Source organism: Ambystoma mexicanum, chromosome 4q (genome assembly GCF_040938575.1).
Source record: "Ambystoma mexicanum isolate Mex_15411 chromosome 4q, UKY_AmexF1_1, whole genome shotgun sequence".
In the NCBI taxonomy this organism is placed as follows: Eukaryota; Metazoa; Chordata; class Amphibia; order Caudata; family Ambystomatidae; genus Ambystoma; species Ambystoma mexicanum.
Window position 1 is genome coordinate 384432687 of NC_090928.1, and position 26263 is coordinate 384458949.

The 26263-nt window shown below is 48.7% G+C and overlaps 1 protein-coding gene across 2 annotated transcripts in view; it reads right to left on the reverse strand.

Annotated features, from left to right (window-relative positions):
* AKT3 (AKT serine/threonine kinase 3) overlaps positions 1-26263 on the reverse strand; it is a 2870184-nt gene that overhangs the window by 1723355 nt on the left and 1120566 nt on the right. The window lies entirely within an intron of this gene.

Sequence of the window (26263 nt, forward strand, 5' to 3'; positions counted from 1 at the left end):
AGTGATTCTCTCCATTGTACATATGTTCGTTGCAACAGTGATCCATTCCCTCTTACTCGGGCCGATTCCGCTTTCCACTTAATCACCAGGCAGGCCTGTGCAGCAAGGAGAAGCGCACCTGCGATCCCCGTCATTCTTCTCATTTCCCCCTCACATTCTTCCAGACCAAATAAAATTAAGAGGGTAGTAGCCCCACTGGAGATCCCACCTACGTGCCTTATTCAGCCTAGAACCTCGTCCCAAAACAGTTTCACCCGGGTTCACCCCCACCACATGTGCCAGTAGGTGGCCTGCTCCCCACATCTGTGCCAACACATGGGGCTCATTGATTGGAACATTTTCAACAACCTATGAGGATCATATTGCCACCTGTGGAGAAGCTTGACAGCGTGCAACTTATATTGGGCTGCTATGGACACCTGTGAGGCCCCTTTGCAAATCCTGGTCCATAATTCGGGATCTATTTCTACCTCTAGGTCCCGCTCCCACCTTTGCTTTAGTTGAACCATCGACCCTTACCCTGCTTCTATCAGTAGTCTGTACATGGCAGAAATCCTCCCCTTCGTTTCTATCCTTGTGTCAAGTAGTTTCTCAAATGGGGTGAGGGGTCTCTGTATCCGCTCCTTCCATTCCCTTCTCATTAGGACACCCTTAAACTTTAGGAAGGAGAAGAATGATAATGGGCGAGTTCTCAACGACTCCTCGAGTTCAGTGATCGTGAGGAAGTTCTCCCCCCTCCAGAGTTGGCCCACCCTCTCGAGCCCTGCCTCAAACCACGTCTGAAATCTTTTGAGATTGGGGATCTCTTCACGAACTCCTGGGGGCCAAATGTGGCTCAGGGGGGAAGGCCATGTGGTTATAGCTCATATCTGCCCCCTCCCTCCAGATGCCCCATATTGTGTCCAATATCGGGTGGCCTCGAAGTCTCCGGAGCAATTTGTGTCTCGGGACCCACAGCCACTCTGCCATGATGGCTGGAGCCAAGTTGTGGTTATCAAGCTGTACCCACTGCAGCTCTCTCTGACCACTTAAGTAGGGAATCAGTATCCTTAGCTAGATGGCTTGGTAATATTTTTTAATGTCGGGGCGACCTACCCCTCCCTTTTCCTTGGGTAAAGTGAGAGTCTCATACGTAATCCTAGCCTTTTTCCCCTGCCACAGGAATTTCAGGCTGGCCCTTTTATAATGGGATTATTTGGAAAGGGTAGAGGAATCTTGGAAGGTATACCATTTTGACCGCATTGAGCCTCCCGATCCATGAGATCGTGAGCTTCTGCCACTTGTTCAAATCAGCGTGGAGATTGGTTAATAGGTGGGTAAAATTGGCGTCATAAAGAGTTTCAAAATCTCGTGTTAGGTTTATCCCCAAATAATAGAGGGTGGTTCCGCCAGTCACCAGTCCGAGAGTGGAGAGCCTAGCGGCGGCCTCAGGGGTAGGCTTGTGTAATGGAAACAATATGGATTTTGATCTATTAATTTTAAATCGTGAGAGTGCCCCATAGGTTTTCATTAGCTGTATGGCCTTCGAGTATCGATGTAAAGGGATTTCTTATGTGTAAGAGGATATCATCCGTGTAGAGGGCTACTTTGTATTCTCTCCCATTCACCCAAAAGCCCTCAATTTGCTGGTCTGCTCTAAGTATATGGGCGAGAGGTTCCAAGGAGAGTGCGAACAATATCACAGAGAGCGGGCAGACTTGCCTCGCGCCTCTCTTCAAGTTAAACCATTTGGAGTATTCGGAATTGGCCATGACAGAAGCCTTGGGAGACGTGTAGACTGCTTTGACCCCTTTCCTGAACGTAGGACCCAGCTCAACCTTTTCGAGAACCGCCTCTAAGAAACCCCACTCCACCCTGTCAAAGGCCTTTTCAGCATCCACCGAAAGGAGAGTGGGGTCGCCCGCCATTTTCTTTTACTCATGGATCAAATGAAGCGTCTTATGCATGGTCTTCCCAAAATGAATCCGACCTGGTCATAATGTATTAATCGGCGCATATGGGTCTCAAGCCTGTCTGCCAGTACCCGCATGTACATTTTGGCATCGATATTAAGTAGCGAGATCGGGAGGTAGGACCCGCAGTACTTGGGGTCTCTACCCTCCTTGGGAATGACGGTAATGAGTGCCTCTGAGAAAGAATCGGGGGCTATCCTTGTCTGTAGGATGTCATTAAATAAGGTGACCATAGAGGGGAGAAGGGACGATATGAAAGCCTTATAGAAACCTGCTGTGCATCCGTCATTACCCGGTGCTTTTCCAAGTGGGAGCCTCTTGATCGCTCTTTCGATCTCGTTGCTTGTGATTGGGGCGTCTAATATTTCCCTATCCTCATAGGAGAGTCAAGGCATATCAACTCCCCGCAAGTATTGGCCTATGTCTGTTTTCTCATGTACCACTTCCGATTTGTATAGTTTCTCATTAAACTCAGCAAACCACTCTGGTATTACCTTCGGGTCTGTTGTTAGAGTACCACCTCCCCCATCAAGGGCAGTAATCGACCTTTCTGCACGTTGGCCCTGCAGCCTGGTGGCAAGCAGCGCGTCTGCTTTGTCCCCCTTTTCATAATGTTTCTGTTTATGGAACTGGCGTTTTCGAATGACTTGACCCTCCTCCAGCAACCTGAGTTCCTCTCTTTTCTGTCTGGCCTCCGCAATCCTCTCCACTCGATCCTGAGTAGTGTTTCGAGCGGCCATATCTAAGTGAGCAATCTTTTCCCTTAGACCATGCTCTATCAAGTTCTGCTTCCTCTTTTTAGCCGCTCCTTCTCTAATCAACATTCCCCTCCAAGTCGCTTTCCCCGCCTCACACACCATTCTTTTGGATACCTCTCCTGTGTCCTTGAGCTCAAAATATTGCTTTATTCCCTTTTCCATTTCCTGGCGGAAGACGTGGTCCTTCCATAAAGATTCGACAGTGACCATATCGGGGTCCAACCATGAGATTGGCGTCATCTTGGAGGCAGTCGTGACATCCCCCAGCCCGGCTGAAAGGTACATTCAAGAAGTCTATTCTAGTAAACGTGGAATGGGGTTCCGAGTAAAATGTGTATCCTGTCTCGCCCGGATGAAGTGCTCGCCAAATATCCTGCAGCCCGTATATCTCCATCATCTCCACCACATCAGCTCGACCACAACACGCGTCTCTGGATTCCCTGCCCTTCTGTCTAACCCTGGGTCCATCCACAAGTTAAGGTCTCCCCCAAGATTATATGACCCATGGCCTCTAGCATTATCTTTGGGATCATGCGCTGTAGGAATCTGGATTGAACCACATTCGAGGAGTAAAATGTTGCTAGCATGAGCGGTATGTTGCGGAACATTCCTACTAGCAACAGAGCCCTCCCATCTGTCTGCCCACATCCTGGCGTTCTCCAGCCTCAGTCCCTTCTTCACCATTATACCCACCCCTGCCTTCCGTAGGGGGCCAGAGCCCCAATATTCCGTTTTAGGAAACCCTGCCCTCTTCATCCCGCATGGACTTAGTCTCCTGAAGGAAGAGTACATCGAGTTTTGCTCTCCTGAATTCTCTTGAAACCAAAGATCTCTTCGTGGGTGAGTTTAAGCCCTTTACATTGAGCATGCCCACTCTGAGAAGACCCACCTTTGAGGGTCCAGATGTTCCCGCCATGTGAAACTTTCTGCATATACCACTTGCAAGATGAGCCCGTTCCGTTGATCCTTATAACATTCCCCAATACCCACAACACAGCTCTGGTTGAACTCGTCCCGATCCTCCTCTCCCATCCCAACCCAACCCAACTCTCCCCTGCCCCCACCGCCCCTCTTCGGCATCCGAACCGACTGGGACAGCTTTACTCGGTCAGTTTCGGACCACCAGCAGAGACCGTTCGTCACACGGTCCCATGTCAGACCATTCAATGAACCCCCCTTCAACCCTCTCCCTCCAAATCACAAAAGTACCTTACACAGCCGGCGGTCACAGAAACTAGAGTTCCACTGGTATGGACGTGAGGGCAAACAGTGCTGAACCAGCACCGAAATGTAATTCTAGTAAGCTCAATGTTCCGCATCCGCAGATGCGTTCCTCCTCCTGAACTTCCTTGAGCCTGGTATTTGCCTCCGTTTCGGACCTTTTATGCACCATTCTCCGTTATCTCCGCTCATTCCTTCTTGCGGCGATTCATCTCCCTGGTCACCTAGTAGGTCATTCGTGCAGCTCTGGATGTCCCTTTGTGATTTCAAAATGATCGTGCTCCCCTACCATTCGAATGAGAGCGAGAAAGGGTAGCCCTAACGATGGTGGACACCTTTTTCTTTTAACCATTTGGTGAGCGTGGAACACTTCCTTCTCATGGCCAACGTGAGGGACGACGGATCCTGGTAGATTGAGACTCTTTCTGAATCTGTGGACTGCGCCTAGCTTTTTCAAGAACACTTGCTTTGTCAGCGTAATTGTGGAACCGCGCCAGAACTGTCTTTGGGCCACCTGCAGAGCCTCCAGCTCTATGTATGCGATCAAGCTTTGGCTCATCGATAGAGTCATCTTCAAACAGGTGTTTCATAAGCATATGGAGGGTCCTCTTTAAATCCTGTTCCGTTTCTCCTTCCTTATCCGGAATACCGAAAATACGTATGTTATTGCGTTGTTCTCTAAATCGTCCAGTTTCATGTAGAACTCTTCTTCTCTCTGGTTTCAATGTCTGCAATTCTCTGGTTCATCTGGGATTCTAGCGTGGAAAGGGAGGTTTAGTTATGTTCCACCTCTTCAAGTCTTTCTTCCATCTTATCAATCCTCTGCGTTATTTTGTCAACTTTCGCATCTATGTCGGCCCTCATGCTTTTTATTTCGTTTAGCAGGTCTGCTACATCCGCCTTGGTTGCACCTGCTTCTGATCCCGAGGTTGCCATTTTGGGGTCTGACAAGTAGTTTCTGTGCGGTGTAGGGAAAATCTGTATGATGCAAGCTTTTCCCTGACGTTCATGCGTACTTGACCCAGAGCACTTCAGGGAGGGTGTTCCTTACAGTAGTATATTGTTCCTCCAAACCTTTAATAAGGCAGGGGCGTCCTTCAGATCCTTAAGTAGAGAAGAGGGCACACGCCCCATATATGGGGGCCCACCTTCTCAGTGTCCAGTAACAGTCGGAATTCACGAACAATGTCGCAGGCTCCAAGTATGTCCCGCTTCAATGAGAAGGCGGGTGCGTCAGGGATCCAGGCGGACTCTGTGTTCTTCTCCCAGTTGGAATTAGCAGGGGGAGTTTAGTGAGTTGCGAATTGTGGGAATTGTGCCACCACACAGAGGGCCTCAGTCTCTTAAGTGTCAGGGGAGCATGGGGTCGAGGAGAGCACACACCCTGGTAAGCAGGGGACCAACCCTCTACTATATCCTTATTCCGATCACACTCTTGGGGTTGCGACGGTCCCTGTGGTCGATTCTCTATTTCTGTACCGGTTGTCATAGATCCAGACCCCCAGGGGCAGGCACCTGTGTCGGGGGTGTGCCGTAGAAGGGTGAGGCCAGATAGCTCATTGTTGTTCAAGGTTTACTTGTAGCTGGTGCTGTGGCCCCTAGGACAGCCGCGCTCTGGCGATTCACAATATTGGGAGGTGTCGTTGTCCCTTAACGGTTGTGCTAGCCACCTCTGAAAGAGGGCACACGCCTGATGTCGGGGGCCCAACCCTCCAGTACTCTCTTGTGCTGTGTGCCAAGTTGCGCTTACTGTGCTCTGTGGGGATTATATCTCCTCTCCTAGGGTCTGTGGTGCTGTAGTTGCCTCAACCTGTGGAGTCTATGTTTGCTCTGTAGTCGTAAGGAGAAGGGTACAGATCTGCCCTGCTGGGGGAGATTGCGAATTCTCTGTGCCTCCAAGCGGGGATTATTTGCGAGTGCGGCTACTATTGTTCTGCAGGGTGACTCCTGAACAGTCATATGTCAACACCTCATTTCCAGAGCCTTATCAGGTCATTTAACAGCAGCTGGTCCTATTAATGTCCCTTTCAGATGTTTCCAGAATGATTCCAGTAACTTAGTTCAATTTAAAGCACACTCGTGCCCCAAAGGCTGGCCTTCCGAAATTCAGGCCTTCCCCTACAAACCTGCGTCAAGGTCTGTTTTTGGAGCCATAGGTCGGGGTCTTTACTGCACTCCTGCCACATTTATCATGCAGTCCAATGGATTGGCCGTACGTTGCTCCTATTTCCGTTACCTGTGGGCCCCGTGGGGGGAATTCCAGCCCCCAGGGTTCTCCGTCGTGTCTGGGGGCGGATAGGGCAGGTCACCTAAGGTATGAGCTCCAAGAGCTGCTTATCAGTGTTTGAGTGCTTAATGCGCTTTACACGTAGCACCAAGCTGGGGCAGACGCAAAGTAATCATCCGCTGCTGTACTCGCTTGGGGATCCGCCTGTGGACAACTAGCACAGTGTCTTTGTCCCTGATGGACGTGCTGGCTGGATCAGGCCAGGAGCTTCGTACACGTATAGGGCAGTTTTAACAGTTCAGAAGGCACTGCGCGGCCCAGGAGTCAATGCGTAATATCAGGCCCCCTGGTGGTCAGAGAGGGGCCGACGGGGCTATGCGCTGCAGGCTCCTACCTCTTAATGGGCGATCCGAAGATTCCTTCCCCAAATGTCCTCGAGCCAAAACTGTGAATCCAGGTCTGCTCGCTGTTTCAGGGCTCGCTGCTCCTGCTCCACTTGCCCAGTTAGGCCGAGGGGTGGCCCAGTCCGCTACTCCAGCTGGTCAGCACCTGTGTGGGTGGGGGTCCAAGAGTGGGGAATCAAACCCTCTTGGGGGGACTGCATTCACGTGCCCCCCGGTGGCCACCATTCCTGTCCCCACTTATAAACATCAAAATTACTGCGACGCCTTCCCAAGATGGTGAAATTTGCTTGGTGGTAATGATTATCTTTAAAATGGAGTCTAACACTCCAGCCCATTCGATAGCCAAGGCTTATTTCCTTGAGGATGGCAAGTAGGGTTAGGATCAGCAAATAGAATTGCAAGAAAGTCAATCCATCTCCCTTCTGCTGCCCCGTTTATCAGAGATAGATTTTGATTAAGGCCGGTCGAGTTGACCACATTTCTCTTGTGTTTTTCTTTTGAGCCAGAATTCTCAGCATTAGTTGTGCATCTCTCCAGATCAGATCGTTTTTGTGGAGTCTGGCCCATTTTTTGTAGTTTTTTTGTCAGTTTTGCAATGGCCATGGCCTCATTTATCTGGTCAGATGTTTTAGACGCTATACTTCCTTTCTCATGGCTGACTTTTTTGGCTCGTTGCGGGTCAAATCTGTGTCTGTAGGGGGCTTGTGTGCTATGATGGCCCTGCATGGGTTTAGGGTGTTCTACCAGGAGTGTAGTGTAGTCCAGTATTGATGTGGATAGCAGTGTATCCCAATGGAATATTGTTCATTTTGGCTAAATCATTCTTCCTTAAGGTGAGTCTCGAGCCACTGTTTTCTACTTCCAAGGGGCATCGGTGGAAGTGCCTCCGGCGTGTTTCCTCTGGGTACCATTCAAGTTTTAATAGTTTATGATCGCTTTGGTCCGCATGTCAAACCTCCAGTATTTTAATATCTCCATTCAGATTTCTGGAGGCAGAGATGAGGTCTATGGCTGATGATTGTAGGCTGCGATGACAAGCGGGATTACATTTCTTCACCTTTTCAAAGGCACCATTAAGACGGTGCAAATCGCAGGATTTAATTAGTTGGTTCCAGACGGTTCCTCTTTGTACTTTCGTGGCCAAGGTATTGTGGGTCTCACCACCGTCTTGTTTACACACTTCCTCCGTTGACAGGTTGAGGTCCCCACACAAAAAGATAGAGGCGTTTTCCCAGCTATATGTCACATCAATTGCCTTCCTTGTCGTTTTTATGATATTCTCCGCCACTTTGGACTTTGGGTTCCAATATATGTTAATCAACACTAGCTGTTAGGAGGCTGGATGAGATGTTGTGCGTCTGTTGGGGTGTTGCTTCATTATCGTTGGTTGGGTAAAAGGACTGAAGTTAACTGAGAGCAGAGGCTCAAAATTCAAACCCGTCTTTATCAAAGTCAGGAGCCCGGTCAAAGGGTGACCATCCTGATGTAGAACTGCTGGGTTGAGGAAGGAAACAAAACCACCCAAGGCTGGATTCCTAGATAGCCATACCTATTGCAAACAAATGAAGTCTGACTCCTCCCAACCAGTGGGGCCTTTTCTTGTCAGGTGAGCAAATCCTCTCATATTCCAAGACACTAAATTAAGAAGATTCATGGCGTCTTTCTTGCCCACTAGTTGCTAAACTTGATGGTCTGACAAGGAGCCCGGCCTGGAGGATTAAGTATTTTCTGTTTGAGGTTATAGGTTTGCAGGAGACCGATCTTCTCCTCAGAGTTAACACGCCCATCTTAATTGTCAGTGTCAAGTTTTCCCTTGTACTACAACCTTGGGCCTTTAGGGAGTCTTTCAGTCTGGGACGAGGACGGCCACTCTTCTTAGGCAGGCTCATCCACTTTGATTAATGCAGTTCTCCTGGAGTACCATTCACCAGAGGTTTGAAGTGAGGGCTTGTTACTGGGCTGCTCACCCAGGATATCTGAGTCTCGTACTTCTTGTATGCCAAAACCCAAGCATAGAAGGCTGGAGGTGGCCTCCAGCAGAATGTTTTTCACAACTGACGAGCGCAAGTAGAGCAGGACCAGGTATGTGTGGTCTTCTGTTGGAAATTAAATGATTGAAAGATAATCAGATGTTATTTGTCTGAGAGGTGGAACACAGTGGCTCAGTTTCAGAAAGTTGTGTCTATTCAGGATACATTCTCAACCGAGGTCCAATATTCTATCCAGTCTAACACAGCATATCAAGTCTCTAGCCTGGTCAAACTGGGCTTTAAGGGGATATGGGACAGATCTTGCCCTTGACTGATGTCTCTCGTCCTTTCTTTTGCAGTCATTTGGTTTAAAAAAAAAACATGGAGATCTCAGTTTCACTTGTGAATGGTCTTGATGTGACTGCGGTTTCCTAGCCCAAGTCTGTTTTGAATTATCTGTGACTGTCTGTCCCCGGAGTTGATTATACAAGGATCCTTGGTCTGATGTATCAGATTTTTTTGCTAGATGTTCTATAGCATAGTTTTTTATTGCTCATTACCTCCTTTCCTCCAAGGTCCTAAATGGACTTGCCGACATCTCTCCTGGATCCTGTGTCTTGTAAGGGCTCCCACTGCCCCCCTTTTTGCCCAGTTTATTGGAGTTTTGAGCATTGATTAGAACTTCAATCTCCTCATCTATAGAGTAGATTACAGGTTTGAGAGTGATCACTTCTCCGTCCATGGAGCGGTCGCTCTTCGTGCCGTCTTCTTGCCAAACATGCGTCTTCCACCACTACTGACCGGCCTCTCACTTCAGTTAAAAAATGTGTGACATTTTCTGAAAGTAAGCTATTCAAAGGTATTGGAGGAGGTTTGACCTGCGGAAATGTTCAGCAGACCGGGCTTTCCAGTGGTCGGGAGTCACCCTGTTTTCCTTTTTCCTGGTTTAGTAATCAGGTTTAGTTAGTTTAGTGCGGTGGACACCTTCACAGTTAGTGGCCATTTTACCACTGATGCCTGTCCTGGAAGCCCGGATGGGGCTGTATCATTAGCAGAGAGATGTGAACTTTTATTGGTGATTTTAGGTTTCTTGCAGCAAAGTGGGTTTCGTTAACTTTTTCGTGTGAGTGAATGTTGATGGATTGGAGTCCCGATTTGGCTGCTTTGCGGGTAGAGATTCCCTGTTCGTTGGCTTGGAGAAGAGAGGAAAGGTGTTAACCGAAGGGTTTGTCGACCTCCGCGGGGCAGACTGCTCACTCGTTTAACAGAGGATTGGCCTCTCAACCTCCTGTGCAATATCCAAATGTAGTACTTCGCTAACTGTGAGGTCCCCATCCTCAGGGCTGCTCCCCAGTCGTTGATCTTCATCTGGTGATAGCAAGACACTTGTGGCGACAGCTCTGGTTTGTTTGCCCCTGTTGTTGGTTATATACCCTTCTCCTGGAGGAACAGCCACTGTTTTACTGAGCGCTAGCTGCCACAAACCCTTCCATGAAAATCATCTTAGAGTGCAACATGGCAAGAGGTGTTGCTTGGTCCTTCAGGGTATCGTTAAGCGCCTCGTATATCTTCATAAATGGAGCCATTGCTATTGTGACAAGCGGTTGTGAGTGGTTTTCCCAGAGGGTGTTTTTTTGGTTGGGCTGGTTCTGTTTGTCGCTGTGGATTGTCTTGTTAGCTAAGGTAGTTGAAAATAGGTCTTCATTACACCAATCAGTTCTGTCCAACCTCAAGAAGATCTCTGGAGCAGCCGAGGAGTCCGAAGTGCCTCCTGGGTTAGCGTGTCCTGTTGCGTGACCTATTGAGGTAATTGGCCTACTTGAAGGCAGATCTGAAGGTTCAACTTGGTCTTTCACCCGGGTTCCCTTTGATGTAGACAGAGCCTGTGTTGGTTTGAAACTCAAGTCTTCTGGCTCCATGTGGAGGGGTGAAGAGTCAACTTGCTGTCTTTTTTGGGGGGGGGAGGCGGGACTTTTGTTGGCCAACTGTGACCTGAGCCGATAGCTCTGTCAATTGCTGGGCTTCCGGTGTCAAAGGTTGCTATTATCACTAGGATCTCTTTGTCCGAAGGTTCTTTTGCTTCATCTGCAATTAATTTGTTTGGCAAGATCCGGACTGGCTAGACAAAACTTTCTCTCCTTTGGGGGTAATACACCCGACCATCTCCATTTCTTGGCCGTAGTTCAAGGGGTTTTAGACTTTGGCGGGAGTTCAAGAAGGAATATGTTTTTCTTTCTGAGGGACGTATTGAGGTCTCTTTGAGCTGAGTGGTCTGTGAATGATGCGACCTTCAGCGGCCTACAGGGGCCTTCCCCTCATTCAGCCAGTCGTTCAGCCAGTGGAGGAACTGTTCCGCCATCCCCAGAACCAACAGTGATATTTCAACACAGAGTTTTGTCAGTGGTAAGTGACTCTGTAGAAATGATGGTGACTTGTTTCTTACAGATGTTGGAATTGAGTTGTTTCGTTCAGCGTGGGTTTCGAATTGTGCTGTGACAAGGTACTGAGCGAAATGCAGGGAGTAAGATAAATCGCGATCAAGTGAGACCTATAAGTCTTCTCTGAGCTTTCGGTCTCCACCCCGGGCCTCAGAGATTTGCGAATATTGATAAGGTGAGGATCAATGCTGATAGGAAGAGAGTTGTCTATTTTTGGTTGTAAAATGCTGCTTGATAGTGTGACCTTCGACCTCAAGGCGGCTGTCAACAGTTGACTCTGCTGAAGTTGAAGCTTAAGGTTGGGGGGATAGATGGGGGCTGACGGCGGAAGAGGAAACCTGAGCTGGATCCGTCGTGTCAGTTTGGCAAGATAGAAGAGACTCTGCGGTCTCTGTGGAGCAGTTAATTGCAACTAATGCTGAGGTGTTGGAGGGAAACCAGAGTATCGGGTGAGAGGTTTGTTCGTACAGCCAGTGTCGTTCTCGTCACAGAAGAACAGCTTAAGGACCTACCCTCTTCCGTGTTGGCTCGGTGCAGAGATTTGTGTAGATCTTGTAGTATCGGGAGCAGGGGAGGAGGCTTAGGTCTAGGGCTCACGGGAGTTGCACTTCGAAGGGATTTTACTTGTGTTGAGGGTTCCCACTCCTCACGGTGGTCCCTTGCATCTTCACCTTCCCATTTGGAGTTTTTCCTGGATATTTTCGGAGAAAAAGCGGCTTTCTCCCTCTCCAGGTCTGCTGTGACACTCGCCAGGCGCCTCCTGGCGCTACACTGGCAAGTGACTGGGCTCACAGAAGAACTCTGAGCAAGCGCTCTGTGCCTTGCTTGCAGTCTTATAGCTTTGTTAAAGGAGCCACACACACAGCAAACAAAGCCTAAGGAAACACCTCGGGGAAACGCCAAAGTAGCAGCAGCTTGCACAGTCTCCTGTCTCGGGAGAAAGATTTTATGGAGTGCCTGGCGAGTGACTGGACTCACAGCAGGACTCTGCGCAGGCACTCCGTGCCTTGCCTGCAGTCTTATAGCTTTCTTAAAGGAGCCACACACAAAGCAAACAAATCCTCGGGGAACACCTCAGAAAACGCCAAAGTAGCAGCAGCAGCTTGCCTAACTAAACAAAGATAAAAAAAGATAGTAGAAGAGGAGATTTCGAAGAATCTTATACTGAACTATCAGACAGTAGGGCAGGGGAAAGTAAAAGCTATCTTTATGGCACCATCCTTGATCAGGTGTCCTGAAGAAGTAGGACAGGAACAGCTTCAGTGCAAAACACAACCTCAATTACAGATGGAAGGGGTTGCTCATTATACAGATTAATGGGTCGAAGGGCTGTTGGGGTGCACAGCAGGAGGGATGGTTGGACTATAAAACAGTGCAGTATCGCAAATTAATTAGACTTGTTTTGGAGAAGTATTTTACAAAATGGATGTGGATTGACCAGCATGAGACGTCTACCCAAGTACTGAAACTGACAATTCTCCTTGTATTTCAGAGGCAACAGCAGCATGCATGCAGGGACTCGCATATGTAATACGGCCATCGATCTCCCAGACATCAGAGCGGAAACTGTAGCCCTCATGGATGTATAATGAATTTGTGGGGGTTTAGCCTATATCCAATTCCCGCCACTCTGGAAGTGTTTGTGCTCCTTGATAACCCTGCAGTCTCCCATGCTCGTTGTCCTAGATGTCAATCTCACCACAATCAGTGAGCACCCCATGTCCAGAACAGTGCACCTCATGCATCGGCGGGCCCTGGACTTTTTGGGTTTGCAACAATATTGACGCAGTAATTATTTCTCCCAGGACTCCAGTGAAAGACTAAATGCTATTCTGGAGGGTTTTAGGCTGTTTAGTAAAGCTGGGACATGTGTTTCCCCTCTTCTTGCTCCCGGTATACAGGCAGCAGTGAATGGAAAATGGCTCCAAATAACCCGTTGGGAGCTAATTCAACTGGCAAACAAAACAGAACACCGACTAAACGCTGTTAGGGAGGCACTGAAGCCATTAGGTTGACCACACTCCAAAACAGATATGTACTCAACTTGCTCACTGCCATGGAGGGTGGCATTTGCACAAAGATAGGTAGTTCTTGTTGCACTTACCAACCTTCCAATGACGCAAATAACAGTACCATAACCTAATCCATTCACTCACTGCACACTTTGCGCACTATGATGAAGAAAGAAGGGGGCGATCACAGAGCAAGATTGGTGTACATCTATGTTTTCATGGGTACCGTCGCGGAAGGGTAATATATTTAAAGTGATTAATCTTGTCCTTGTTCTGTTGCTTAACCTTCTTTGCATCTACCAGCTGGTTATGGGTGGCTGCAGAAAGGCGGTGGCCAAGGAAATACCTATGATGTCACTTACACTTAAAACAGGTGAGGCCACTCCCCTTTAGAAATATGTACACACTGTGATGAAGCTGACAACCGAACATTGATTCTCTGGAAGGAAGCCTCTCTTACATGCCCAGGGAAAGGCAGAAGCTACCTGACTCTGACCCTAGGGGTGGCTTTCTGTGGGAGGACCACATAGGTGAAGACAAGATTCAGGGAGACAGGAAAAGACTAAGTCAAGACAGCCCATCAGTTATACATTTAAGTGACAACAAAATGTCATTGCACATTTCTACATGGATTAATGTAATATAGAAACTGAGGTCCCAGGTTTCTCTAGAGCAGAACTTCATTTAACCCCCTATTTTGTGCTGAGACGACGAAGAGGGATGGAGTAATGCGGATGACTGGACACGGTAAGTCAATGCTGCGTTCTAGACATTGGAAACTGTAGAGACAGATCGGGACATTTAAAAAGGGCTCAGGTGAGCTGAATTGGGGAGAACAAGAGAGCCAGCAACTGGAGAGGCACCTGACGGATGCTGACACTGTGGAGGACGCCAAAGGCGAGCAGACTGTAGAGCACAGTGCAGAGGCCAACAGGCATGGTGTGCAGAGGAGCCGGACTGGGAGAAGTACACTGCTTTTCTGTTTCGGGCAGCCAGAGCTGCCGGACAAAAAGGAAGGCAAAGCAGTAAATGAACAAATAAGGTGCCGGTGGAACATGCATGAGGAATGCTGAAAACGTAGCACAGAGCCGGTAAGCCCAGGGAGATTGAGCAGGTTACTGCGGCACTGCTGGGCGAATGATGTGCACCGCATACTACGTGAGAACCCAAGTAAAGACAGCAAAATCATTACTGATATGAATACTGTTGAGAGAAAGAGCTTAAGTAAAGGTGGGGCAAATCTTGCCGGTATGAACCTTGTTGAAAGAAAGAGCCTAAGTAAAGGCACTACAGTTATTACCAATACGAACATTGTTGAGAAAAAGAGCCTAAACAAAGGCAGTGGTACTATTGTAGACACAAATACAGTTGCAAAGAAGAAACTTAATTAAGGAAGTGGAGTGAACGAGAAAGGGTTGCTAACCCAATATTGGAGAAGTGTTGTGAGCTGGATAAAAGAGAAAAGAACAGAGTGGAAACGCCCTGGTAGGTTAGTGAACTAGGCAAACAGTAAGCCTGGGACTCAAACAAGACATTGACGATACCCTGGCAGGTGAGTAAGCCAAGGGTAAGAAGATAAAGGATAAGAAGGGATGGTTCATACCCTTTTTTCAAGAAGAAAAATCAGAGAACTATTGGAAAGTATATGTTGACTGCACATGGGATGGGGGTTGCTGTTGATTCGTACCCCAGAGCAATATGCAGACTAAGGAGGCAACCTGTGTACTGTTAGTAAGGTATGGGTACCAAAGACAGATTTTTGGCAAAATTAGAAAAGCAAGTAAGGTAGTTAATTAACTAAAGGGGGAATTGTAGGGTGCAAGTGCAATGCCCTAAATGTGAACGGAAGTACAAACTGCAGAAATTCTATTAGCATGAAGATTTGGTCATTTTTAGTGTCAGTGTTTCTGTCATTCGTCACAGCATTTCAGGCTATTTTAAAATTGGATTTTTTTCCACATTCTAGAGAGCACTAGGCTGCTGAGTACCTGGTGGTGTTACGGTTTTCCATTAGCATAAGGGCCTCTTGCCACATTAGCCAGAGTCCTGTCATTTTGAACTAGGCCCCGTCAGAGTGTGTAGATTTCTGTTATTTAAAGCACTACGCCTTAGTTCTGAGACTCGATCCTTCTATTTAATTAAATTTTATTCCTGCTTCCCCCAGAAAGTGTTCTGCATGCCAAGGTCATTAGAGGAAGGGTGAGGGGCAGCACACATTAGTTATTGTTGCAGGTCATAGCGGTTCTCAGGAGCTTTGAGTGAAATGTAGAATAACGGTTTGTGTTCTTGACGATAGATAAGTACAATAGTTGTGAAGGACATATTTTGGTGTGAACGAAGCCTTGAGTGGAGACATTTCCCAAGCAGTAATGCATGGGAAACGTACGCAATGCAAAATGTTCGTATATTTCCCATGCGGACATCCATTACAAAACAACCCCAAAACCATACAAACACACACCTCCACCCACACCCACAACACACCCCCACACACCCCCAACATACCCCCACCACTCTACTTAACTTTCCTTCTGACGTGCTGTGTCCCTGTGGTGCCAGTTCCCTTTCACTTCTGTGATCAGGAACCGGTGCCGCAGGGTCCTTTTCTTTTTTTCGGGCAGCTGCAGGGTTTTCCCCCGCAACCCCCGCTCATTATACTTTGTAGTATAGTGAGCTGGGTGTTGCGGGGACACCACCAGCTTTTTCTTTTTTTCTTGGTCAGCTGAGCTGCGGGGGTGATCCCCCCTGTAACCCCCACTCACTATACTGTATTGGACACCCTGCCGCCCCCGCAGTCTTTTTAAAACACATACCACGAAAAGTTCAAACGTTTGGTAGTTTGAACTTTTCGTGGTATGTGTTTTAGGTCTTTTGGTGGGGTCAACAATTTATATACGGTAATTTTGACCGATTCAGGGACAACTGGGTCTACAACAGAATGGCTTGGTAGTATGAATACATATGAAGAATTTCCAAAGAGTGGAGCCTCAGTTACATTTTTTATGAAGCCACCTGGTTACCAAGAGATAGCCAGAAGAATGTGTGCCAGGGATAGCAACATGTTTAAAAATGGGAGTTGCAAAATGTGTTGCAGAGTAAACTGCTACCGGGCCTTGTGAACTGTCTGGATTGCCAAATTGGCTGAGCTCATGGAAAGGATATTACTGTGTCTAATTTGCTGACTTCACTGTTCACACTCATTACATGATTGTGTCGTTTCGGTGGGACTGCACATCAGAAGTTACATGAACTTGTTTTGATACAATTTTAGTAAATTTTACATGTATAACTTTAGCCAATCAGGATGGAGTATTTTCTGCTGACTGCACAATTAGGTCATTCGTAGGGGAATGCACTTAGGATAGTCCCGGGTAATGTACTAACCAATAGAGCATGCTAATGTATATTGTGTTTAGATTTCTATATAGGTGGGAGCCAATAGGGAACGTGGGATTAACATGTACTTGATACTTGTAGGTATTTTGTCTTTCAATACTGTAACTCAATGTAGGTGGGTAGAGGGTGTTTTCAGGTTTCAGTTCTAAGGGGCTGACTGACCCTCTCTGATGTAATTTGCATGTATTAAAGCAGTTTTTCTAGCAAATCGTGCTCTCCATTATTGCTTACTTGGATTGATTTTTCAGATCCATTTTTGGGCCTTTCCATACAAAAGCGAATATGGTCCCATACAGGTGTGATGTTGCTCCAGGTTCATCTGTTATTTTATAGAGTTCGGACAGTAGCTCATCGTCTCTGATTAAGAAGGCAATGACAGCCTCTGTTTCCTAGCAATATTCGTCAATCGTGCATACGTTAAGAACTGCCCCATCAGCGGATCATATCTATCCCTTAGTTCTCTGATAAGTAGTATGATTCTGTTTTAAAACCCATCTCCCTATACTGCTTTCCCCTTCTCCTATCTTTTCAATCTGGGCCTCATATGTATGTAATGAGTTAATTGAATAATGGGCGAGTAAGGCTTTTTAATGACCAATGTTTTCAACACGTGCTTCCATATCACCAACATCAAATCTAGCAACATTAAAATGGCCTAATCAAGGATAGTATAGACACATCTCTGGGTTTATTTGATAAGCCAACCATTGTGCTACAGATTGTAGTTGTGCAGAAAAATAGTAGAGTTAAAAAAGCCGGGAGTTGAAGACAACCCATTTCCCTCAGCCTGTGTAACGTTTTCAGTGACGCCTTTCTCCTAGACTTTGCCCATATCAGGGCTACAATAGTTGGTGGCAAAATATAATTATTGTGTTGTACAGCTGGTGTTATTCTAAGGATACTACATGGAAATGGAACCTTTGTGTGACTCCAGTACAGAGCCCAATTGTCCAACATTTTTCCTACAGGAATGAGAGGGATATCGATGCTTCTTTCTACCTTGGAGAGCAACGGCTATAGTTGTTCTGATAGAAGTGCTGGGCCTGGTATATGGCAGATTGCAGACTCCAAAGGATTGGGTCAACAGAGCCACTAGCACTGCCATCACTTCGCCAGATGGGGGCAGCTAAGTTTCAGGTCCTCTAAGATCCACTAGTGTTATGGCCAGGCAGTCATAAGTTGTTCTATCTCTTTCATTGATTTCTATGACAGGCTGAATCACAGTTTAACCTCTACTTGTCCTGAAGTATGAACAGTCCCAAATGCCACTTTACAGTCTTGGTTCACCATTTAATTTTGTGATTTATCCAACAAGTAGGATCATGCGCTAAGAATGCTCAGTGAGACCTTATGAACCCAAATTACTTTATTGCAACCTGCTTCAAAACTGTACTTACAATTTGGGAGATATAAAGCATATTTTCCTTAAACGATATTCTTGTCTGCTGTGACGACAAGGATTTAACAGACTGTGCCATGGTGATTGTTATAGACTTTTAATTAACAAAAAATGATAAGCCTATCGGTCCTTAACTCTAATGGGGTTTCCCTACCTAAACGAAAGAAATTCAGGTGCTCGTCAGAAAGTCTGTGACAGTCCAAATCAAAAGGCACCATACCAGCCTAAAAGCTCAGACACTATCCCTGTCACTATAATAAACAATAATAAAGTTTGGGTTCTGATCGTGGCCCAGGAGAATGACTATCTTCTCCTGGATGCAAAGTGTCACAAAGATGCCAAATGTTCTTTAAACAAGTTCCATTAAGTTTCTAAGCTTTTCGCAACAAATAAACAGTTCCACATAATCCATGTGGGGCTAGGAGAATGACTCCCTTGTCCTAGCTGGTTCCCCGATGTTCCTTATAGTTTTCAACAAAACATGTACTTCATTCAAGGAAGTCTCAACCCATTTAGCTTTCTTTATAGTCTTTATCCTGTCTCCACTGGGACGACAAAGATGCTCCCCGAGTCTCTCGACTCTTCAGAACCACACTCTTGTGGAACTGCCAGGGAATTGTGCTATAAAATGATTCACTCCTTCATCAAAGACTTGTGCCTTCCCGGCATCCTCCCGGACTTGTACTTGTTCCTGTTACCTTCTCCTGGTGGAAGCGTCACTAGCTTCGCCAGGGGTCGAAGGTCCACTGTCTCTGTTTCAGCTTCTTTCAAGTTACTACTGCGGCCTGCTTCTTTCTGCAGCAAATTACTGTTGGCGGTCTCAGAGCTGTTGTTGGACCCCTACGTCCACCCATGACAGGTCACGCCACCAACAAAGTCTTTTGTACTCTCCACACACTCGACTATGCGGCTCTGCTGTAGGCTACGATAGGCAGTCTCAGCACCGTTGTCGGACTGGATGGTACACCCAATACAGGTTATGCCATCACCCTTCTGTCTCTCCAGGTCTACTGAGTCAGCTCCCAACCGACTTGCAAGACACTTCCCTGGTGCCCCACTGTTCGTCTTTCATTTTGGAAACGTGCCTCACTGCAGTCTCTCGCAGACCAAGTTCGACCTTACAGGCTTTGATGCAGCCACCTCGCTTGCTGGGTTCTCCTTCTGGATGGGCAACAACACTCAGCATACCAGAACCACACAGGCCATTGCCGGATGGGTCAGAAAAAACGATGAAGAACCCAGTCCTTTTCTGCTGATCAGTTGAATTAGTGGCAACGGCCCCAGCGTAACTTCAGTCCAATTGACAGCAGCTTGTCGAGCATTCCTCCCAGTCGATTGTAGCATTCTCAAGCTCTTCTTCATCCCTGTACCCATTACATCAGGGTGGATTGATATTTTACAATAACAAAGTTTCAGGCGTGATCTTCTGTGTAGAAGATTCAGGCATTAACATCAGCCTGCAGGGTTGGGGTTTAAAGGGGCCATGTCTTCCACCTGCGTCCTTATACCCAGGAGGGGAGTTCCTCTCCTTGAGGTCCTCCGGCATGTTAACACCCATAGGAGGACTATTGGTTAGTGGCCTCACCTCTCTAGTCTTATGGAAATGGGCTCCCCTACGAGGAGAAGTGACGCTATGTGGAGGATCATCAGACAACCCCGCGCAAATCCTAAGATTTGGCTTTGATTGCTTTACCACAGCTACTAATAGATTAGCAAAGGAAAACTCCTGAGTTGTCTGTTTACCTAGGTTTATGGAACGTAGCAAATAAGGGGGCGTAACATATGACTGGACACAGATCAGTCTCAAAACAAGATTGTGCATAAAATAACTGAAGGGGGGGGCGTGGCCTGGAGCGCCAGCGATGTGGCTGCTCCCTTATTGGCCTCTGTTCGAGTCCCGCGGCATCCAGCAAAAAGCAGCCCTTGTGGCGGGCATCCAACGATAATTTTCTACTCCATGAACACATGAGACACTCTTGGTATTTTTTTTGTGACTGCTGACCACTACGGAGCCCCTGAAACAGCCCATTTAATGTCCCCCTCACCCCCCCGGGCCTGAGGTTTCGCTCCCAAGATGGCCGCCGGGAGCTACAACCTCAGCCCGAAGAAGTGAATGACGAGCGGAGCGACTGCGGGACGTCGAGGCTTCCGGATCGAGGAGTGAGGAGGGGGAGAGCCGAATAATCTGCCCTTGAGGAGCCGGAGCGGAACTGATGGATGGACGTGATGGTGGGCTTCCTCCCTCTCCCGCCCCAAGCAAAAGGTAGCATTCCCCTGCTACGGATGGACCGGCGGTGGGAGTGGGGCGAACCGGCGGACTCCAGAGAAGCGATCCCAACGCGACTCCCCACGCGGGGCCAACGCATCGTCAAAGAGGAGCTGCTCCGAGATCCCGAGGAACTTCTGCGATGCAGAACTCACCCCGCGCCAGAGACGGAGCTGAGGGAGCCCGAGAACCCCGGATACAAGTGGAGGGCCGGCCTTGGCAGCCCCTCCATCTGCGCATGCCGTGCGAGCCCAGCAGAAAGTAAAGCGGCATAGAAGCCGTTGAAGGAGAGCTACGCGATGTGCCGCGCTGGAATCCAGGTAGGCGCCTCTGAGGTGTAGCACTGCCATGCCCGCTGCCGCCCTCCCGCCCCGGCTTGGAGGAGGGAGCGGCCCCGGTGGGCCCCACTCCGAGCCCCTGGAGAGCTGCCGCCGCATTGGGCAACCTGGATGGGCCAAAGACCTAAAACCCTGAATCGATCCTGAGGGACCCCCAGTCTGTTCTCCTTGAAGGTTGCAGCGATCATTGGGCCTGCAGCTGCCCCCCCCTCGCTCGCTCTGGAGGCCCGGTGCCCCCTTCTTCAGTGGAACATTAGCGCAGTGAGGGGGCCGACTCAGCCTGCGAACCAAGGAGCTAGCTTACCGTCTGAACCCCCCAAGCCCACCACACAGTGCTTGAATTGGTCCTCCTGTCCAACAACTTCCTGGGGCGCCCCGGCCCACCTCCCTTCCCACTAGTCAAGCTCACTTTCGGAAGCAGATGGCCCTGGTGACCCCGAAGCACCCCACTGCTGCTGAACCCACACAAGCAACACGAAGGATCTCCCCAGAGATGCCACTGCTTTCTAACACTGCATCATCGCCCTTCACGGAGCACTAGATCTCCACCTAAGTGGGGAACTCACGGACCAACCCAGCGCAGCCCCCTATCCGGACCCCCAAGTTAGAGCTTTGAGATCGTTGCAATGGCGAAAGCCGTTAAGGGAACCAAAAATACTGATATCTCCACGATGTTGCTAGCAACAGACAAGGCCAAGCAATCAGACCCTTCGAAACTCACCCCACAGAAGACCTTGGAAGAGCAGGGAAAGTTGGCAACAAAGGGGGATATTCAAGCCTTTATGCTGGATATTAAAGAAGAATTTAGATCTTGCATTGCCGAATTTACCGCAAAACTAGAAAAGACGGACCAACGAGTCACAGAGACTGAGCAGAGACTGAGTGAGGTCGAGGCTATAACTCGGAGCCATGATGCAGCCATAATAGAGATGCAACGAGCGATTCAGACCCTCCAGAACAGAAGTGAGCTACTAGAATTTAAGCAGGAGGACCTTGAAAACCGGGCCCGAAGAAATAATCTGCACATCCGCAGAGTGCCCTCGTCCATCCCAGATAAAGATCTCCCAGAATACATAGGAAACTTCTTTCAATCCCTACTCCCACAATTGGACCAGACTCAATTAATCCTTGAACGGATCCATAGGCTACGCCCGAGATGGGGAGTGACCACGGATCCCCCTCCGGACGTGATAACAAGGGTCCATTTTTACTCTACTAAGGAAGCACTTGCAGCGATTAGTCGCACCAAAGACGAATTATCCTTCATGAGCACACCGCTGCAGATTTACCAGGATCTCTCCCTGAGGACCCTACAAAAAAAGAAGAGCACTCAAGCCCCTGACCCAACTCCTGCAGAGCCAGAAAATCTGCTACCGATGGCTATTCCCGACGGCCCTCCAATTCACCTACCAAGGGACCCAGCGTTCGATAAGTCACTTAAAAGACGCTGCATCTATCCTACACCCAGCTTCTCCGGGATCTTCGCCCTCCCGCAGCCCGACTCCACTCCTGATGACCCAACCCAGCCTCCCCGGAAACAGGCTCATCCGGCCTGCCCAGAGACGCCGAAAATAAACCAGTACTACAAGAACCTCAGCTCAGAGCTCCCTGCAGTATGAAAGTCAACAAGTATGTCGCGGGACCCTCGCGGTCCATACCCCCACTCCAAGGTGTATGCCACGTTTTCACCCTTGGAGACGAACCCAGTTTTGGTTGATGGCCGTAGCCCTGTTGGCTTCTGGGACAAAGACGGCCCTGTTGGCCAGGGGACTCGCCGGAATGGGAACTCCGGCCTCCCCTAAAATGTCAAGTTTGGCCTCCCGTTGGAGAGAATATAAAACACGATCACTGGAGAGTGACTTCGAAATCAAGCCCATAAATGATGCCTAACCCCCACCATCCCTCCCCTCCAAAGGCGTCCCAGCCACTCGAAGAAGAGCAAGAGTCCCCACAACCACACCGGAAAGTGCGATTCCTGACGATCAATGTCAGAGGCTTGAACGCGCCGCAGAAAAGGAAATCCATCCTACAACGTATCCAGAACGAGGAGGCCTCAGTAGTATTCCTCCAGGAAACCCACCTGATCCCAGCAGACTTCCCTAGGCTCCGTAACAGACAATTCCCGTTGCAGTTTCTAGCATCGAATGGCACCAAGAAAGGGGGAGCAGCAATACTCTTCGCCAAGGATCTCCGACCTCAAATCTTAGACTCCTTACTCTGCCCGGAAGGCCGATTTGTAGCGATCAAATGCCGGCTATATGGCCAATTATACTCGCTGATCTCGGTCTATGCCCCGAATGAAAAGCAGGAAGAGTTCTACGCAGCCCTAGAAGAAGCCTTGTCGCAATTTATAGAGGGCCAGACAATAATAGGCGGAGACTTTAACAGGGTCCCAGACCCAACTAGAGATAAATCTCACCCCCCTGCTCACAAAGATTATAGCATTGCGAAGGCTTTACTTAAATGTTTCCGAACCCTAGACGTGGTGGATACGTGGAGAGTTCTACACCCGGAGTCCCGCGACTACTCATGCTATTCCTACGTACACAGAACCTACTCCCGCATTGATCTCCTTCTGGCTTCCCCCCCAAACGTTGGCCTTCACGGACGATGTTATCATTGGCCCTAGAATCCTATCTGATCATGCCCCAATCATTAACGATGAGCCCATGACCCGGATCCCCCTCCAAAACACAAATGGTCGCACTATGACCCGATCTTGGGCGACATGGCACTACGAGACGTGACGGCGAAAGCTATCAAATACTTCTTTAGAGAAAAGAATGAGGACACCTCACCGGCCAATACATGGGACGCTATGAAGGCAGTGGTTAGAGGGGTCCTGATCTCGCAAGGGGCAGCTTATCACAAAAAGAAGCGACAAACCCGCCAGGCCCTACAAGTCGAAGTAGAGAAAGCGGAAGCAATATGTAAGGCAAAGAACTGGACGCCTAAAACCCACCGGGCCCTCCAGATAGCCCGGAAGAAGCAGGAAGCACACTATACGAAAGGCACAGCCCAGATGCTAGCCAGAACTAAAAGTTACTATGCTAAAGTAAACAAAGTGAATACATTTCTGGTGGAGAAGCTGGCAAAGATCAGGAAAAGAAGCGCAATCCTAGGCCTCCGGGCCTCGCAAGGTAGAGTCCAAGTTGCAGAGAGAGACGAGCAGAGTATCGCAGTGGCCCATCTCACAGACACGATGTCGGCGTCCCCTAGATCACTCCGAGACCAACAATCTTACCTCTGAGACGCAGCTCTTCCCCTGGATCTCCCAAGCGACTAGAGACGATCTAGAGACCCCGATCTCGAGTGAAGGTGTGGACAAAGCCATCAAGAGTCTTAAACCGAGAGCCCCAGGCCCGGATGGGTTCTCGACCCGTTTCTATAAAATCTTCCGCCCCCCGCTGGTGTCCCCTTTGACGACTCTTTTCAACTCCTTCGCCGTCACTGGAACAACTACACCATTGATGCAAGAGTCGATCACAGTCCTCACACTAAAACCAGGAAAGGACCCGAGAGATATCACAGCATACAGGCCGATCTCCCTGTTAAATCTGGACACAATTTATATTCAAAAGTCCTGGCCAACCGATTGGCGAAGGTACTCCCAGACATCATCGACCCGGACCAGACAGGTTTTTATAATGAACAGATCTGCCCCGGACAACATACGCAGAGTCCTGAACATGGTTGTAATAGTGCAGCGAGACTCACGAACATTGGCAGTGCTGGCTCTGGATGCGACTAAAGCCTTCGATAAAGTAGATTGGTCTTTTCTCCGACTCACTTTAGAGTCCTTTCACTTTGGCCCCCGCATTTCAGAAATACATCCTGGCGAATTATCAATCCCCAAAAACTATGCTCCGAGTCAACGTCTTCCTGTCTAATCCGATCATCCTATCCTGTGGGACCGGGCAGGGATGTCCCCTATCCCCCCTGCTCTTCGCCTTAATCATGGAACCCCTGGCCCAACGAATCCGCCTCAACCCTAGAATCAAAGGCCTCCAAGTAGGCCCCACCCAACATAAAATAGCGTTGTACGCAGATGATGTGATGCTAACCATAGCAGACACCGCCCAATCGCTAAGGTCCTCCCTGGCAGAAATTCACTCCTTCGGCAAAGCATCAGGGTTCGCTATAAACTTCACGAAATCATCCGCCTTAGGGGTGAGACTGAATTCGGAGGATAAAATATCCTTCGGGGCCCTCTGCTCGATCCAACTATCGGAGAAGGCGATACCCTACCTGGGAGTCCAGATCACAGCCCGCCCGGAAGACACCTATCGAGCGAACTTTCAACCGTTATTTAAGTCCTTAGAAGAAGACCTCGAACAGTGGCGCTCACAGGAGATCTCACTGCTGGGCTTATAGAACCTCCTCCCTCGACTCCTCTATGCTTGCTCAGCCCTTCCTATTATGATCCCCAGGCCCACTTCAACGTCTCCAGAGAAAAATGCTGCATTTCATCTGGAAGGGTAAAAAGCCGAGAATTCCACTGAAAACGATGCTGACCAGTCCGAACCTAGGAGGCCTGGGAGTCCCGGATCTCCAGAAATATCAGATAGCGGCGCAATTAGCCCCCACGCAAGCCTGGATCATTAGCTCGAACCGACCACGATGGACGGAGATGGAACAATCCCGCTTACCCTTTCCCCTCCGCTTCCTCTTACATCTACCTCCCGCCTCAAGGAGAACATGGCCAGCCTCCCTATCCTCCACCAAGCACACCCTGAAAGCCTGGGAATGGACACGTAAATATAGGGGCATCCCGAGGGACCTGGGCCCATCAGCCCCAGTCTTCCATAACCCGGCGTTCTCACCAGGAGCCCACCCCGCAAATTTTAACAACTGGATCGCTGGGGGTCTCAGCTCCCTGGGCCAGCTTTTTGAAGGGAATCGCCCTCTCAACTTTGAACAATGCAAGAGCGCCTTCAGTTTAAGGGAAACAGACAGATTCTCATATACGCAGCTACGACACTGGTGCGCCCATCCATCAATTCGCCTGGCAGCTACTCGAGAGTTGGACCCCATAGAACTGACACTCGCAGACCACCCATACCAAGGTCGAATCTCAACGATATACAAGCTATTGCAGACAAACTCATTACCAGAGCGGCCTATATGACACGATGGGAAACGGACCTCGATCATGCAATAGAGGACCAGACGTGGATAGACATTTGGTCTCGTACCCGCTCCTCTTCATACTGCATCACTAATCGAGAGTGTGCCCATAAACTACTTCTAAGATGGTACTATCCACCACTCCGACTACACCACATTAACCAATGCTTAGACGCCCTATGCTGGCGTCAATGTGGCCTCCCGGGATCATTCATACATATTTGGTGGTCATGCCCAGTGGTTGCTAAATTCTGGTCCCAATGCACGCTGGCGATCGCAGACATAACAAAGATCACGTTGCCCCTGGAGCCAGAATCAATCTTACTAGGAGCCCCGATTCCATGCTTATACCCAAGATCTGGCAGAACGGCAGCCCTCCTGACTCAGCTACTATTAGCTGCCAAGATCACGGTAGCATGAACATGGAAATCTCCGGAAGGCTCCCTGTTGATCCTATGGTGGCTAAAAGTGTGGGACATTTTTACTGCGGAGAAAATCACTGCGGCAAGTAGGGGCCTACTTCATCGCTTCATGAACATTTGGTCACCTCTGATAGACTATGATGAGAGCTATCCGGCTCTAACATTCAAGTCGCGGGCGATAGCAAACGCCCTATCGGCTGAGCGTACAGACTTGGTACAGCGAGCGGAGGAGCGAGAATTGGGTGAAGAAAGAGTTAACGAGAGGAGGGTGGAGGGACGCCTGAAAGAAAAGGGACTATTGGGCTTGATAAATTGTTAAGAATTGCTTGTTAT